The 18,625-nt window shown below is 46.5% G+C and overlaps 1 protein-coding gene across 3 annotated transcripts in view; it reads left to right on the top strand.

The window, feature by feature from the left end:
- Nucleotides 1–18,625, top strand: part of SDK1 (sidekick cell adhesion molecule 1) — a 518,084-nt gene that overhangs the window by 344,290 nt on the left and 155,169 nt on the right. The gene's annotated exons all lie outside the window — the stretch shown is intronic.

The raw sequence follows: 18,625 nt of genomic DNA, 5'->3' as shown, positions 1-18,625 counted from the left end.
GAACTGCCTTTTCCTAAATGGAATAATGGTGTTTTACATAGGAAAGCTGGCTGTGGAGTCCCGTGTGATCCTGGGAACGTTTTTTGCAGAGAATGATTACTCAGAATCTGGTGTTTAGTAATATGCGCTATGATTACTGGTAATGGAATTTGCAACTTGGTGCTCCTTTTTTTTTTGTTTTGTTTTGTTTTCTTTTTCAGTTATATGAGCCAAATAGTTTACTAGATGGGTAAACACCCCTCCCCCCCCACCACCCTCCCCAAGAATGACCAGTCAGAAGGACATAGAGAGAGTGCTACAGAGAGCATATGCTCCGACCCAACCCCCTCGCTTCAAGGCAGAGTCCCTGCTGTTTCCTGGAGGACCCGGGGCTCAGCCCCAGGGAGCGCTGGCTTTGGAAGCACGTTCCACTGTGCTTTCTGCAGGAATAAGTGGACCCTGTCTGGGTGCAGCTGCATGTGCCCACAGCACCCTGATCCTGCCCGGGGAAAGTGATTTCCCCGCAGAATCGAAAGCTCTTTTCATTCAGCCGTTTTAGCCTCTCCCAACTCACAGGTGTGGGTTTATTTGCTTAGGCATTTTTACTGCCACCAGGCCTTGACCTTTTTCAGATGTCACGGTTTCCAGCTGCCCACTTCTTTCCCCAAATCATGCCTGGGACCTAACATCCCTTGATATTACATACTGTTATCATCACCCCTTATCGATCGGCTATTGATCATCTGAGAGTCCATAAAGCCTCCTTTATAAATTGAGTCATTTCTGCCTCCGCGGTGAAATATGTCCGTGGCGGAAATATTTAACATGGATGACAGCCGGGAAGGACCTCCTCGTCTGCATGTGAGTCATGATTCCTCATCAGATAATGGAGACAGCTAAGCACCTGGACAATTAATGTTTGCTCTAATTTGCCTACCTAATAAAATAACAGGAGATTTGGAAATCCTTAAAATAATGAATATTGCTATTAAGAGTCCCCTATTACTGTTAACTAGGACTGCTTCGTTTTCTCACTGGTGCATTTGGGTCCTGTGCAGGGCACCCGGAGGCACATCTCCACCGAGCCGAGGAGGGCTTCAGCCCTAGAGTTGGGCTCGTACTGGGGGGCCATTAAAGGTTGAGGGCAGTGAGCAACCTGGGCAGAGTGCTATATTAGGAGGACCAACCTGTCAGCGGTGGTGCACGCAAGGGGGTGTGGGGGGAACCCCACGACCTCAGCAACTCTAGATGAAGCTCAAGTGCTCGGGCTATGAAATGGAGTTCCCTACTGCTCTGACGCAGGCCATGGGGAAGGCGTGACTGATGTGTTTGGGTGCTGCTTCGTAGTTTTCAGAAATACGTCAGCTCTGTTCCCTCTGTGTGCCCTGCAACAGCGGACACGCACCACGGACACTCACGCCTTGCACCTGTCCCTGGGTCGCTGCGTGTAAACGGTGGGGGGCGGGGGCAGCCCCTCAGGTCGCTGGTGGGGATAGGACAGAACAGGGCAGCTTTGCGTGCAACCACTGACACGTGAGGAAGCTGAACACTGCCTAGCTCGAACGTAGCTGGCCTGAAATGCTGGGACGCAGGGCTGGGCTGAGACAGCGGGATGGGCGGCCTCCGGCCTCTGGACCCAGCGATCTTATGGAAGGAGAACGTGACTAGGGTGCAGCTCCCCGGAAGGGGTCGCCCTCCTCCTCCAGCTGAGAACCTGACTTCCGTCACCTCTCTGTGCCACAGTGGTTCCCGATGTCTCTCTTTCCCTTAACTCTTGATGAGCTCGAGTTCCCGAATGGTGCTTTGTGCAGCTTTCCCATCCGTACCCCGGCTTATGCAGCTCAGTTGTCTTCTCCCGGTCCAAGAGTTGGCTGGCTGGTGTTGCCGCCCAGAGCCTGGACCCCACCCCCCACCCAGGTCACAGGGGCACCCAGGGGACATGGTCGTGACTCCCACCCCCCTTCACTGCAGGTGTTTCTGCTTTGATGCTGTGCCCTCCTGACCTGGGCATGGACGCAGGCAGCACAGTGCCCTTGTCCCCCACTCTGGGCGTACACCCTGTCTCTGCATGTGGTTCCGACTCTCCCTCTGTGCTTCACGTGACCATAACGCCCCTGGAGAAAGGACCCTGTGCATCTGTTTCCAAACCCTCCCCTACTCCTAACCCTACCTCTCTCTGTCCCCTGGTCTCTAGACAGAGATTCTCAGGCTTTCGACAGCCTCTGACCCTGACCCTCCTTTGAGGGGCAGGCCTGAGCCCCAGGATAAATTGGGATGAAGCCCTCACTGACCGCAGTGTTGGGATGCTATCCCTTGGGCTTGGCCATGGCACTTGTCAGGTATCAGGAGGGGGCACAAGGCCAGGGGAGGCAGCAGCCGTACAGCATGAGCGCTCACACCGTGCCCGTCCAGCTCCACTTGGAGCATCCCCGTCATCCACCCCACAGCCAAACAATGGGAACCAGCTTGTAAATCCTGTCCCTGAATCAGTGTTCCCACCCAAGAACTGACACAAGTAAAAGAGCACTTAGACATGCAGTTGGGAAGAACTGGGGGTGGAGACAGGGAAGCTGGTCTGGAGTGGGGGCAGAACAAACCAGATAAAAAGTGATCTGATTGGGAGGGAGGCATTAGAAAGAAAAATGGCCACAGCGAGGGGCCGTGAATAATTTAGGGGGCCGGCAATGGAGAGCAGGGGTTGTGATCTGTCTTCCCACACGTCTGTCTGCTGACCCCCAGAAACAGCCCTTTCTTCCCAGTCCATCAGGGCCTGACTCGACCTTTCCTACTTATCTGCCTTCAAGAAACACACCGGCCTTTCTGAGCCTCCGGCTCTCCACTATAAAACCATATGGTCACAGTCTCTGCCCCAACTCCTTGTGAGAGAACAGCCCTGAAAGCCCCGAGCTCATAACCAGTATCCCCGTTGCTGCTGCTGTTCCCCTTACTCCTTCTGTGGCACCGCCCCGCATCTGGAACTATACTGTCTGCATGTTTCTGCAGCCACAGTTGTTCAGAAAGAAACGGGCTCACTCTCTCTGCTAATAGTAAAATCTCAAGAACTGATGCATGCACCTACTGTGTGCTCGGCACTGTGTGATGGGCTGCGGCATGATGTGTGCACCTACTGTGTGCTCAGTGTCATATGATGGGCTGCGGCACCTATGTGCATGCCTACTGTGTGTTTGGTGTTGTGATGGGCTGCAGCACCGATGCATGCACCTACTCTGTGCTCAGTGTTGTGATGGGCTGTGGCACTGATGCATGCACCTACTGCGTGCTCCGTATTGTGATGGGCTGTGGCACCGAGCAGGAGTGGGGAACACACCTGACGCAGAGTTGAACCTGGGGACTTACAGCTGAGGCCGGGAGGAAAGACTAACATTTGTGAAACAAGAGCAAGAGCTGCAAAAGAAACCAGCGTCCCTAGTATGCAGTCACGCCCCATTTATCCACAAGATCCGTGTTACAAGCATGCTTCAGATTGACAATAAGAGCCCGAGGAGGATGTCATCGATGCATAGGGGTGCTTTACTGAGATCTGCGTAGGGGACTGCATCAGAGGAGTTGGGGCTCAGCTGTCTATAGTGGTTGGAAATAGAGTGCAGCTTCTACAAGCAGACCCAAAATAACTGCTTTAAACAAAATAGAGGTGGGGCTTTGTCTTCCTCTCACCAAGAGTGGGCATTCAGCTGTGCATGGTCTTAGTGGCAGCTCTGTGGTCACCAGAGGGTCAGACTCCTTTTTGCTTTGCCATCTTTAGCATTTGCCTCATGGTTGCAGGCTGGCTGCTGGGATGCCGATGGTTACATCCACATTCTAGAAAGAAGGCACTGGGGTACGCCTTGTGGCCAAGTATGGAAGTATGCTTGCCTTTGAAGAACTTTCTTAGAAGTCCCATCTGCTGTTGACTTACGCTTACAATTCATGGAATATCTCCGTGCTAAAAGCCTAGAAAGGTGCTCTTTCCTTTGGATACCTTTCTGTCCGTTGCTAAGAAAGGAAGGAGGGACAGACAGTGGAGGGCAGCTGGCTGCCTCTGCCTTGCTCTCTACAGTGACTCCTGCTGCAGAGTCAGACCCAGAGGATATGCAGTTTCTAGGCATAAAATTGTATGACCGTCTGTCTCACGGTCGGCTGCACACAGAGCCCCGCAATCCCTGGGAATCGCCCACCTAAGAATGACCAAAAAATCGGGGTGCCTGGGTGGCTCAGTTGGTTAAGTGTCTGACTTCAGCTCAGGTCATGATCTCACGGTTTGTGGGTTCGAGCCCTGTGTCAGGCTCTGTTCTGGAAGCTAGCTCAGAGCCTGGAGTGGAGCCTGCTTCAGATTCTGTGTCTCCCCCTCTCTCTGACCCTCCCCTGCTCACACTGTCTGTCTGTCTGTCTGTCTCTCTCTCTCAGAAATAAATTAAAAAATTAAAAATAAAAAAAAAAAAAAGAGCAGAAAGCAGCCCCACGGCTCCCGGGGCCCTCAGTCTCACACCCACAGCCCATGGTCCATCTGGGCACCACCTGAGCGTGCTTGCCTGCCCTGGGAGCCCTTGTAGGTGAGCCTGGGGCTTGGGGTGCCCCTGGGTGCTGACACCGTGTACAGAGAAGTCTGCAGGCCCGAGCTGGCCCTTGAAGCTGCAAAGAGAATAATTTAAGTGTCTGCATATCAGAGGGGAATAGAATAACTCATACAATTAATTATTTGTCAGCCTAATTTGGAAAATTATTGGGATGTATACGCACATAACTCTGGAGACTGTCAGGACGCCATGGGAACAGCAGGAAACGTGCAGCCTCAGGAAGAAGACGGCTTCCGGCCAGCCCGCCTGCTCCTTCCTCCTCCCGTCAGCCAGGCGGCAGACCTGATCCATCAGGGGAAATGAGATGTAATTTGTCCTGACTTTAATAAGCTCTTTACATTTCGTTCCTCCTCAGAAGGCATCAGAACGCCAGGGCAAGCTGCTGTGGCTCCCGCCGCCTTGAGGCTGCGTGTGACGTGGGGCACAGTCATTCCCGAAGAGAACTTGCAAAGGTCGCAGCCTCGGCCCCAGAGAGCAGAGCCAAGGGCACACAGGCGGCCCTGGCCAGCGCCTGTGGCAGACACGGAGAGGTTGGCCAGCGCTTGGCCCAGGGGGCAGGCACGCACACTGCTGGGCACACATCCTCGGGCCCGAGTGTCCTTTCTTTACGGAAGCTCTCCAAGGAAGATAAGCAAGTCATCTGTGCCTTGAGTTCAACACCATGTGGTATCCATCCTTGAAGAAACTTGAACCCACCTTTTACCTGTCATGTGCCCCCTTTTTCTTTTCAGTCGCATTTAATGTTGAGATCTACTAAAAATGTCTGGTTTGTCCACCTTGGTTCTCTATATTCTCAGCATGGGCTAACATCTTGGACACACAGGGATTATTTAATAGGAACTTTCTCACTTCCCCTGCTCTTCATACCCCCCATCCACTATCTGCCATGATNACAGAATCCAAAGCAGGCTCCAGGCTCCACGCTGTCAGCACAGAGCTCGATGCGGGGCTCAAACCCATGAACCGTGAGATCATGACCAGAGCTGAAGTTGGATGCTTAACCAACTGAGCCCCCCAGGTGCCCCGCATTTGAATAGATTTTATTAGCAGTGCCTCCATGACCTTTTCTGCTCTGGGCATTTTAAAATGCGACATATTAACTTACCAATAGAGCATCAAAACTCTGATACGGTCACAGCCGCGTGAACTTTCCAAGGAGTGAGAGAAAAGGTCCCTCCTGCCCCAGTAGCCGCCGCCAAAACTCCAGCACGTGGAACCCATTTGTCAAAGTTCCAGTGTGATTACCCAAAATGAAATGGAAAATAGCTTAAATTGACTCAGGAATTTCTTTCAAAACGCTCTGGAAATCAATACACTCTTGGTTGCAAGTGGAAAAAGCCATAGCATGTTAAGTTCTGCATAACTAAATGCCCAGTGTAATTACAAGCATTTCTCTTACCACCAATGTGGACTTCAGCAGCGTTCCCATCATTTCATAGGCAAGGGAAAGTACCGTAATCATCTGAAGCAATGAGTGGCCCGAATTCAACAGTCATGCAGTGTTTGGTTCCCAAATTCAAGTTTTGCTAAAAATGGTTCGACTACCCACGAAAGCCCTGTGAAGATACAGTGTGACCGTGACATCTTCAGCTGAGCCTGAGCTTGGATCCTGAGTGCTGCTGGAGCACAAGAGAAGCTGACTGGGTCCTAAAATATGCCAGCGTAGACCCGCGAACTCTTGTCCGCTTCTTAACTGTGTTCATGAAGATGCAGATGTTAGCTTTTCTATAAAGGGTCCAAAGACAAATTATACTATACATCGTTGTGGTGAGCAAACCAAGGTTTAACTTTTTTCCTGGTTTTATTTCTTTATCATTTTTTTCCTGTAACAGGTATTTTTGCACCATAATGATTTATTCTGGTTTCAGAACATTACCTTTTAATGAAGGAGAAATATTTCATACTTAAAGAGAAATGGAAAAAACATTTGGTTATCCACATGTCTAAAACATTAGTAAAAGCTCCTAAATGTTCACTTGGGCTTTGAAAGGTTTTCTAAAGTAAGGATTATAAATGAACCCTCTGTTGGCAAGCTCCATTCCTATCTCCTCTTGGGAAATTCTCAATGTGGCATAAATGACATTGCACAAAAGATTTGTTTCTCAATCCTTAAGACTTTCTAGACGCAGGCTGTGCTTACAGAGTAGGATAATGTTCCAGATTCTCCCAGAATCACCTAAAACACTAAGAACTGAACACAATGATGTGGGATATTCCATCAGGAACCGGCTTAATTCACTTTTTTAGGATTTTCAGGAAAGGAAAGGAAAAGAAGCTAGCATTCTGGAGGATGCCACTCCAGACCGGGTTTTGTTGGCTTATCCTGCTTACCTATGTTCCATGCCGCATCTCGGTCACCTCCCACCCTGACAGTTGTGAGAGAGAGGCGTGTGCTCCTACTTCACAGACAAAAACAGGAGCTCCAAGATGTAACTCCCTTTCCCCAGGTCGCAGAGCTAGAAAATGCTGGGAAACTCTAGAACATGTGCTTCTTTTTTCATTCTGCATATATGTCACCCACAGACAGATTATTTCCAGCTTTCCAGTGCGGCTTGAATATAGAAAAGAAGCAAAACCTCCTGATACTCGTGGTCGAATGGCCGATGGGTTTGCGGTAGTTTGTGGTAGTTTTGGACCGCAGTCCACAGGGGGAGATATCTTTGACATTGAAACCCAGTACACACGCATACACATGCATACACACACGAACAAAAACACACAAACACATAAACCTAAACACACACAGGCATAAATATGCACATGCACACACACACAGCTAAACGAAAGGTTCATAGAACAATAGCCACCCCTGCGCTGTGTGGTGTTCTCTGATACTTTCCATTCTGTTTCATTCTGTCTTGCTCCTAGGTTCTCTTAACAAATGCTGGCTGCAGCTACTAAATTGATTTCCTGGTCTGCTAGTGCGTTGGAGACCTGCCGTTCAAAACCACAGAATTCAAGCAGCACAGGGCGTTGGTCCAGCTGAGCCTGCGTCCCTTTCTAAAGAGGCTTCCACTGGCCTGTAGGATGCACCAGGGTCCCCAAGGGTTAGGGTTAGGTTTAGGACCAGCGATGAAAGACCAGATGGAGGTCCGAGTGAGGATACTGCAGGCAGCAAGTCTGGGCACAGAACTGAGATCTGGGAGCTGTAGGAGGTTCTGGCCCCTGGATCTGTGCAAATGACCTCATCAGGGAGGAGGGCTTCCCAGGGTAAGACTTGGCCTTCCGTTGCCACGGGGAGACACAAGGAAAACTCGAGCCCATCTTAAATACCATTTATTTAAATACTTAAATAAATGTGACCAGCGTATTATTTCATCCTGTACAGAGTGGCTTCCCTACAAGCCCAGGCACTCTTTGAGGGTGGGGGCCATGCCCATATCCTCAATTCCAAGCACAATGCCTGGTGTGTAAATAAACAAGACATAAATGGATATCTGATCATAGACAGGCGCTTGTTGTTCCTATTTCAGTTTCCAGTGCTGTGCAATTCACTCTCCCTGTCCAGCACAATGTCTTCCTTCCCTCCTGCCTCTCCGGGTCCCCCAAGCTGTAAGGACAGCCCAGTGCCTGCCCGCTCTACCCCACACGCTGTGCCTCTCTGGCCTGAAGCCAGTCCCAAAATAACTAAGGGGGGGAAGTAAGTTCAGAAAGCGACACACAAAACTTTTAAAGTGTTAAAATATTATTTTTTATTCAGATCATTAAAAGATACTCGAGCTTATTTATCCAAGATTTGTCTCCCTAATAACATGTTAGAAATGTTTAATGCAGTGGGAACATTCAGGTGTTTCAAAATGGCAGGAACCATAACAGCACAGGAACTCATCCGCGGCCTGTAATGATCTGGAATTCACCATCACACCCGACACCCAGATTGCAGTATAGACATCCGTGCAACAGTGCGGAGCCAGTAATTCTTCCACATAATGAGCTCGCCTTGCCCCCCCCCCCCCCTTGAAAGGCAAGTACGTTTAATTCTGTGGAATTGCCTGGAGGAGTCAGTGCCCATGAATCCCCGCCAAGTTCTGGCTCTAGACAGTGCAGCCCTTAGTAGGTGAAATCATCTTCTCCAAGGATCATGAAAAAGAGAGTGTGTGGTTGTAGTGAAGATGTTTGCAGCATTGTCACAGGGACGCTTGGCGCTTTCAGCTTGGGTTTACGCCAGGCTGATGGGAGCAATAAGCAGGGTGCGGAAGTCAATCATTTTCCTACCACAGAGGCCTGGATGCCCGTGGCCCCTGTCCCGAGAGGCCCCATGGATCTCTGCGCTGGCACTTCACAGTGTCACCTCTTTCATTTGATCTGACATGCTGAGAATCTCTGGAACATCAGATAGCCCTCTGGTCAGCGGAGGTTTCTTTCGAATGACCATTAGTTTAAACTGATTCTGCTGTTTATGTAGATTGAAGCCAAGATGAATTGTAATGATAGTCTGGAATTTACTCAGGGGTGTTGCACATAAGCTTTACAGAATTTGCATAATATTGTTTGAAGACTTGAATGAAACATACTCTTTCAGCTGCAGAGAATGGTACAGGGAAAGTGCTTGCCCGGCATAATCTCGGATTCTATGGGCTGGAAATAGTACGTGTTCCTGGCAGAAAAGGTGGAAAAGAGGCTTGTGAGGACAAGAGTGGGGTTTTCCGCCAACCAATTAATCAGGCTCTAGATGGAATGAAAGGTGATAATCACGGGGAGGATCAGGGGGTGGGAGGGATGCAGGAGGGAAGGAAAGAGAAAATGACAGAAACTGTAGAGCAGTGGTTCTCAAAGTCTGTTCCCTGGGCCAATAGCATCAGTACCACTTGTTAGAAATGCAATCCTCAGGCCACACAGACCCCCTGGATCAGAAAATCTGGGGGTGGGACCTGCCATCTGTGTTTCCACAAGCCCCCCAGATGATTCTGATGACTAAATGTGAGACTCCCTTCTCTCGAGATTGCTAGGTAGAAGGGTACCCAAACCATGAATGCTCTGAGTCTCTCCACGTTTATGTCTCCAGCATTTTTGAAGAAAGGGGGATCATGCCCGGGGAGGGGCAATACCATCTGCTGCAGAAAAGTGGTTCTTTCCATGATCTAGGGCATGCGCTCTGGGGAACACAGGAGCATGGTGTCTCTCAGAAGAAATCTCAGCTGTGAAACTCTGATGGTTGGGTAGGAGGCTGAAGTCTTCCCTAAGATAAAGGTCATGACTTGGGAAAGAAAGGAAGATACGGGCAATGGTCAGTGGCAGATTAGGGTGAGTAAGCTGTGTGGACCACGACCAGCCACTGAGAATAATGCGTGGATTCTTGGAGGACACCAGACTCTAGAAAAGCCCCTTCTCCGCATTTGTGCCTTCAGCATTTTCAAAGAAGGTGAGGCTACAATGGCCACACTTAAGTCAAGCAACCTGATCATTTTTCAGTGACCTTTTTCTTGTGGTTTGGTCTGTTCCCCGTCAAGGTTTATTACAATAGACTTCTGACAAGGGAAGAGTTTCATCTCTGAAAGGATAGGAAGAACACATTCAACAGAAATTCTGTAGAGATATTAAGGGTAGAGAGGAGATGGGTCCACAGAGCTGTAAAAACACTCACTAGAGGATAGGACTTCAGATTCCACTTCAAAGAATAGAGGGACATGAGTCTATAATTCTCAGGAAGCAGTCACTAGGAGTCACCTTGGGTCATTCAGAATGAGCCACATCCTACCAACCTCATTTCCTTTTGGAGGAGGGCTGCTGGGTGGATGGATCCAAATACTGTAGTCATTCCATAGCTTGACTCCCACTCATTCATTCATTTAAGCACCCTTGTGGCTAAAATGGGGAAATACAGACTAGATGACAGCATAATTTGATGGGTTCCTAGGGTTCGGCTTTGCCCAAAGAGTGTAATTTACCTGATTCACCACCACCTGGAGGATGACTCCAGACGCAAAACCCATCGCTCTTCTGGGCTTTTCTTGGTCAGCACCTCTGTTGGGGACATGTAGGGAACAGAGATGGCATACCCATCAAATATGCAGGGGTCACGGCCAAGAGTGGCTATTCATTTTTTCTGTCCCCAGATCAGAAGTAAAAAATAAGTTGCCTTCTTAGCTTGATGGTTGAAATCAAGCTGAACATGAAAGAAAAGAAGACAAGGTGAGACATAGAAGGGATAAACCAAAATACTACTGTTGCGCAAACACACCCCAGTCAGGTGACAGCAGGGTGGGGAAACAGGACTCGCCAAAAGTCACCATAGAAAGTCTGGGGGTGGGGAGGGGTGGTAGGTGAACACAGACCTGAGGAGAACTAAGACCATAATCTTGGTCTTAATCTGTACTGACCGTGTGTTTCCCAATCCAGACAGACCACTGTGCCATGGGGCCCTGTCAGGGTGGGATGCCACTCAGACACGTGGAGCGCTGAGACAGCTGCAGGTACCTCAGCACGAGGGGTGGGGAGAAAACCGGGGCTTCTCAGAGGAGGGGAGCCGGTATAGAGTGGGCAGTGCTCCCTACATCCTGCCACATGGGAAACAGAGAAACAGGATGTCTGCTTGGCCCATAGTAGTAAAGTCCAACTGGACATTCTTTTGATTTTCATTAAGTCTAACAGCTATATATGCGGGGCAGTTTACCCAGGAGGCGGATGGGATGGGCATCACTGGCAGAAGTTGTGGAAGGAAAGGTTTTAGTTGAGCCTGAGGAAAAGCTCCTTTGCCATGCACAGCAGAAGTACAGGGTGACCAAAGAGCAGGAACGTTGGATTGGGACACTGTGCCAACAGTAGCCGAGGGGGCACCACCTGGGTGCTGTGGGTGAACCACATGGCCTTGGAGGCCCCTGCATCTCCTCCTCCAGTCTGCAGAACTCTGTTGGCACTGTCAGAAGGGCTATTTGTATGGTCCTTGCCTCTAGGAAGCTTCATAGAGGAAGGATTCTTTAACACAACTCTGGTGATCATAATGTCATAGCCCAGAACCATGATGTTGAATTGAGTGTGTGTACTTGAGTATGTGTCCGTCCATATTCAGGGACCTACTCAGGTATTAACTTCCCATTCACATCTTCACCTGGTATTTCCTACTCATACTGCAAGATTGTACTCAGGAACTGTCTCCTCCATAGAGTCTTCCTTAAGGAAATCCAAGTTGACCTTCATGGTAGCACTTCTCACATAGAATTACAGATATCCACTTACCCCACTAGACCCGAGGGTCCATGATGGCATGGACCTCAGACCTATATTCACCACATCAACACAAAGAAAGAACCTGGTTTCATATGGGTAGGTCATGATAAACATTTGCATACATGCACACATACACACAGATGCATGGATTTACACACATATGCATGCATTTACACATGCACATAGACACACATTCACGTACTTCTACATTAGCATGCCCTTACCAGAGATAAAATTGGCTTTTCTGTATATAAATGAGGCTCTGAAGCCAAAATAAGTCTCCCAGCACAGTAGAGTAATCCTTATGTATTAAACTGGCACGTTTTACTGTATCATCAGTTTGTAGGATCACAACACAATTTTTCTAGGGAGGAGAGGAAAATACAAGTTCACCAGTTCTTCACAATATTGCCTGTGGCAGGAAAACAGTAGATTGTATCAAAAGAAGAGGCCTAAGGGCTGTAGAAACACTTTAGTGTGTGTGTGTATCAGTATTAGAACAAAAATGCAAACCTTCCTAATTACCAAAACATGTATCAGAAAAGAGGGAAAATAAAACAGGCCACAAGGTGAAGGATCCACACGTACACATAAGCACAGAGACACAGCCGTAAGCATGTGTATAATTATAGCATGTATATAATATACACATGCACATATATATAGTATGACAGAACTGAAGCCAAACTTACTGATTGTACCAATACATGTAAGACACTTTATTAGCCCATAAAAATAAAAAGATGTCTAGGTTGACTGGGAAAGCAAAATCTTACATGACACTAAACACAAGATACGCAAAAGGAAGAGAATGAGAAAGGCAGAAAGTAAAAAGATGTGGAAAAGGCACACAGACATAGAGGAAGAAAAGAAAGCAGGAGCCATAATCTTGATTTCTGACCAATAGATCCCATCTGTAAAAAGAAATGTAAAAAGACAGAGGAGAGCGGGTTATAATGCCAGAAGTGATCACGGTCCTTCATGCACCTAGAAACAGAGCAATGACCTTCATGAAGCAGACACTGTAGGAGATGCAAAAAACGTAAAAGAGACATTATTGTGTCTTTCGGTCAAAGGCAGACATAGAGTAAAATCAGTAACAGTGTAGAATACCTCAGAGACACAATAAATAAGGTAAAACTTATATATCAACTACAAACCCTGGCTCCTGTTTTACGGGTGCACAGGGAACAAAAAAATATCCTAAACAATTCCAAAGAATGCAAGGATTACATCAGAGAAGCAAAGTTACAAACTAGTGTTTCACTATGGACATTGACGCAAAGATGCCAAAAAATTATCGAACAACACTCAACCGTGTGTAAAAAACTGGTAGATCACCTCCGAGGGGAGTTTTCACCCAAGAATGCAGTTTTAACATGTGACAATATTCCGTGCCCCTCCATAGTAAAAATAGGTAATAAAATAGGAATTCTTAGATATTTACTCAGTATGCTAAACAGCACATATGCCTCAGCCCCAAGTCCATTTTCTCTGTTCCCTAAATGAGGAGACACTGCAGGGGCTGCCGCCAATGAGGAATGACTGCCCGCCATCTCTACCCTTGAATATTGCAGGGACAGCATTAGCCAAAGCAGAAGACAAGAGACAGTGATCAGAGGCACTAGGGATGAAGTGAAAGTAGCAAAATAACCTCTACTTATAGACAAGCAGATTCGATATCCAGAAACCCTAAAGGGGCCAATGGAGAAATTCCTGTCAACAATAAGAGAATGTATCATACTAGCCAGTTACAACATCAATATATAAAAAGAGCAGACTCCACAGGCACACGCAAAGCACGGCTAGAAGTTATAATCATAGAGGACCCTACTTACAATAGCAGATTCACATCAGAATTGAAAAGAAAGGGAAAAAAAGAAACCTGAGTCTGAACTTAACAAGAAACAGCCAAACACAAACATTTCTGAAAGTCATAAACATAGGCATGAACACATGGAGAGACTAGCCATGTCCTTGGGTAAGAAAACTTAACCTCACAATAATTGGAGTGCTCCCCACCTTAGTTTAGAAATGTCCTGTGATCTCCATTGAAACACTATCAGAATTGTTTTTCTAGAGCTAGAGAAGTTCATCTTAAAAGTTCATCCAGGGGGCGCCTGGGTGGCTTAGTCGGTTAAGCGTCCGACTTTCGCTTAGGTCATGATCTCGCGGTTCGTGGGTTCGAGCCCCGCGTCGGGCTCTGTGCTGACTGCCAGCTCAGAGCCTGGAGCCTGTTTCAGAGTCTGTGACTCCCTCTCTCTCTGACCCTCCCCTGCTCACGCTGTCTCTCTCTCTCTCTCTCTCTCTCTCTCCTAGAAATAAATAAAACATTAAAAAAAAATTTTTTTAAAGTTCATCCAGAAGAAAATAAAGTTAGCTGGGAAAATCCTGTAGGAGAAGAACAAGGAGGGTGGACAAGTCCTTTAGAAATTAAAATACATTACCAAGCTCTGTACTTGAAACAGTACAGTATTGGTTCATGAATGGAATTGAGTAGGGAATCCAGAAATACACTCAGTTATACATGGAAACTTAGTACTCAGTAGAAGTGGCATCTTGCAGTGAACAAAGTAAACAAAGACATGCTTTTTGATAAGTCATATGGAAATAAGTGGATTCCTCTGTGGGAAAAGATGAAGCAGGGTCCGTTCCCTACATTGTTTTCAAGGATACATTCCAAACACATCAGAGATATCCATAGTAAAAACACAAACCCACAAGTACCAGAAAAGAAAAACCAACAAATTCCCCTATGACCTAGAAGTGGGGAAGACTTCTCTATCATTCAAAATCTGGAAGCAATAAATTAAAAATTTGATAAATTCGACTACATAAGGGGCGCCTGGGTGGCTTAGTCGGTTAAGCATCCAACTTTCACTCAGGTCATGATCTCGCGGTTCGTGGGTTCGAGCCCTGCGTCAGGCTCTGTGCTGACTGCCAGCTTGGGGCCTGGAGCCTATTTCAGAGTCTGTATCTCCCTCTCTCTCTGACCCTCCCCTGCTCACGCTGTCTCTCTCTCTCTCTCCGAGAAATAAAATTAAAAAAAAAAAAAAAATTTGACTACATAAAATGTAAAATATTCTGTATGTCAAAAAATACAGTAAGCAAAGGATGAAAGGATACAGAGTAAACAAAATTCTCTCCCAGACAAGTGCTTCTTAGCTGCTCATTAAGTTCTATGTTAAGAGCTTCTAAAAGAGAGAAGTAATGGACCAGTATGCAAAAGAAGTCAAGAAATAAGAACAGAGAATTAACAGAAGTGCAAATGCCCTTACCCCCTTGAGAAGATACTTCTACCAATGAGAGGAGCACAGAGTGAAACTACACAGAGACACCATTTCTTGCCTGTCATTTTGGTAAAAATGTGAACATTTGACAATATTCAGGGTTAAGACTTGGGGGGAGGCACACTTGCTCACTGGGAATGAATGCAGCACGATACAAACACGGAGAGGTCGACCAGTGCCATCCGTGGATGTCGCAGTTAGTGGGAAGAGGGCACCCATATCTCCTCCCAAAGCACGTATGAATTACAGGGGGAAAGGATAACTCTGCTGAGGCCCAACCCGGCAGTAGGTGGTTACAGTGAACCTCCCCAGTGATGGCACAGATCAAAAACATGCAGAGAGGACTTGACGAAAGAACTGAGCACCAGGTCCGTGCTCTCCTTCCTGAGATGCATAGCTGGAGCCTAACTGAGAAGAAACCTCAGACAAGTGCAAACTGACATGGCAGATGAGCCCATACATCCCAAAATGCCCAGGCCATGAAGGTCGAGGAGAAATTGAGTACCTGCTCCAGGCTGAAGACTGAAGAGACAGGATAAGTAAAGGCAGCGCAGGATCTGGAATGGGACCCTATCGCCACAGGGGACCTCACGGGAGAAACCAGAGGACCTGATGACACGTTGTGCATCTGATATCTGGGTTTCTATGGCTGTACAGCAGGGAGGTGGTGAGTGCCCCCTTCTCTAGGAATTACACGGCAGGGATTGAGGGGCTTACCTTGGTAGCTATCAAACAATTTTGGAAAAAGTCTTTATATAATCTCTGAAAGTGTCAGTCATTTCAAAACAAAAATTATCTGTCTCATTTAAAAGTAGTGCAAGTTCCTTTTCATGTTCTACCCAAAACATGTGGAACTTTGAATGCCAATAATTGGCTGAAGCATCTACTCCGATCTGTAGAAAGCTGCTCGAGGTTCCGGAAGGATCCGACGTACCAAAACACCCATCAGCAGTGTCCTGGTGGAGCAAACCAGAATGGAAGCCATTCTGCAGCCGTAAGAAAGAAAGGCGGGGGTTCCTAGAAGAGCCCCTGCAGGGAAAAGGGGGGCACAAAAATAGATACCGGGCTTCTCATCAACTTTGATATCATGTATCTATTTTATCTGTTTATAAAATTCAACTTTAAGATGCTTATAAAAAGTTCTAAAAAACAGAAAGCAAAATTTTAAAATATGAATATGAGCATATATTGAATTGGTGGCATAACCAAACAGAAAGTAGTGACTTCACGTCACTTTAAAACATCGTTTGGGGACACCTGGGTGGCTCAGTCGGTTAAGCGTCTGACTTCGGCTCAGGTCATGATCTCACGGTTCGTAGGTTCAAGCCCTGCGTCAGGCTCTGTGCTGACAGCTAGCTCAGAGCTTAGAGCCTATTTCAGATTCTGTGTCTCCCTCTCTCACTGACCCTCCTCTGCTCACACTGTCTCTCTCTCTCAGAAATAAATAAAAAACATTAAAAAAAGATCAAAAAAAAAAAAAAAACAAAGATCATTTGGCTGTATGTCCCCAGCAGGATATACTTGAGGCACAAAAAGAAAAACAAGGGAGGCGGGGAGGGTCTAAAATTGTTTTCAGCACTCAAGTGGTGGTGGTGGTGGTATTGAGTTTGTGTTTTACGGCAAGTAAGTATTATGTTGATGTTATTAGGAACAGAGATTTTTGTCAAAGTTGGAACTCTTGAGTTCAAAATGGTAGTATGATGTTTTACCTTTAAAAAAAAGAATCTTTTAAAAGGCCTAGAAATAGGAAGCAACCCACTACCCCTGAGCTTCTCAGGAAACACAAAGATAAACAGGCTTTTTTGGATAAATATATGGATGATTCCAGGTCCAGTATCCAGCAGGTAACCCATAAAGTGAGCCTGTGAGATCTCAGGAAGAAAAAAAAAAAAGTGTATCAAACCCCAGGGAGAGTTTGTCAAGAAGACTTGGGCCCATTTGTAGAGACTCTCACAAGTCAAACATGACAAAGTATGAAAATCATGAAAATTAATAATAATAAAACTGCAGTGAAGTAAAATGTTTCAAATACATTTCAGTCCATGGATTCCTAACAGCATTTCCTTAAAACCTCACTGGTCACCTTTGGAGAATGTAAAAAAAACTATTATATGCTAAATTTGTATAAACCTTCACAATCAAAAATCTCAGGATGTACAGTGAGATACTTGACCTTGGTGGGTGAACATAATGTTTTTCATATCTGGTTTTACTCTTGAGATGGCTCCAGCCAGACCACACACAGACTTTTAACCTCTTCAAACACATGGACGTTACCGTTGACAAGAAGTATTTGCACAACTAAGCGGTCACACGTGTTTGAAGATAATTTATTATTCTCTCCACCCAGTTAGGAGAAACTTCTTCCTTGCCATTAACCGGAATGCAGATAATTCAGCCTCTTTAAATTGCACTTTACGGGTATAATTTCTTTAGGCTAAGAGCTCTTCCTTTTATTTCTTCGACAGACATAATGTTGAACATTTTTTGTGATGAGGGGAACGGATTGGATTCTGAGCAAATGTTTTTCATATCAAGTATCTCAAAATAATGGGCATTTCTATGGATCTACACAGATGCTGTTGCCAGTCTTAATATTTTCCCTTCAGAGTTCAAACACTGACTCCTTTAGAATTATAAAAATCAATCCTATATCGCCAGTGCACAGTTTTTAACTACATAACCAAGCCGAGCTTCTGCTTTGAACCCATACGTGTCAGGATACTTCCGCAAGATCTCAGCAGTTCTCAACTCTGTCCGACCACTCAGGTGCTCAAAAATGTCAGTTAACTAAGCCATTGTTGGGGCCAATAACTCATCCTTCAACAAATCTCCAAAGGGAGATCCAGTCAGCAAAACTAATAACAGTGACAAAAAGGGTGCTTTGTTCAGTTCACACACTCTTGCGAGACTCTTCTTTTGGGCAGCCCATGGGCTTCCACCTGAAATTGAAATAGGAAACAGGGAAGTTCCCGTTTCTGAGGAATGCTCTCACAAGAAAAATGGATGGCATGTCAAATGGCCCAGAGACAAACTTAGTCCAGGTCATTAAACCAAAAAAAGTTTCCGTCATAGACTGATGAGTACTGATACTTCAAACCTCACCTGACGTGTAGTGTTACCTTGAATCCCTCAAAAGGAATTCTTTTGTCAAAAGCAATACCATTTTTTTTCTTTCGCGAAGCAACAAAAGAAAGGTGGGGCTGAAGTGTGCTTGGATTTTATTAGATTCATCATCCTGACAGCATCATTCAATGAGGCGTTTGGGACTACAGGACACCACTTACAGAGGAGAATTTCTCTGTGAACAAAGCAATGGATTTCTTGGGGCTCAGGCTTTTCAGAGGGAATTTTGCAGTAAAATCTTTATACCTTTCTGTTGGCTTTGGTATACATCGCTTACAAATATATTTTCTGATACCATATTTGTTCCTAGTATCCGTTTAACTTTGACCATTCCGTCCTTCCTAGAATGTCTGGTATGCGTGCAGTGCCTTGTCCAGATCAGGTCCTGTGGGGGACATGTCCATTCCCGGTGCCGGCACCTGGCAGGCTCCCAGCTCACTGTTGTGACCATCCCGGAACTGCCTACTGCCTCACACAAGGAGACCCCAG

This window comes from Crocuta crocuta, unplaced genomic scaffold (assembly GCF_008692635.1).
Source record: "Crocuta crocuta isolate KB4526 unplaced genomic scaffold, BGI_CrCroc_1.0 scaffold273, whole genome shotgun sequence".
In the NCBI taxonomy this organism is placed as follows: Eukaryota; Metazoa; Chordata; class Mammalia; order Carnivora; family Hyaenidae; genus Crocuta; species Crocuta crocuta.
The sequence above is the reverse complement of the archived record's forward strand: the minus strand, read 5'-3'. Positions and strand labels throughout refer to the sequence as shown.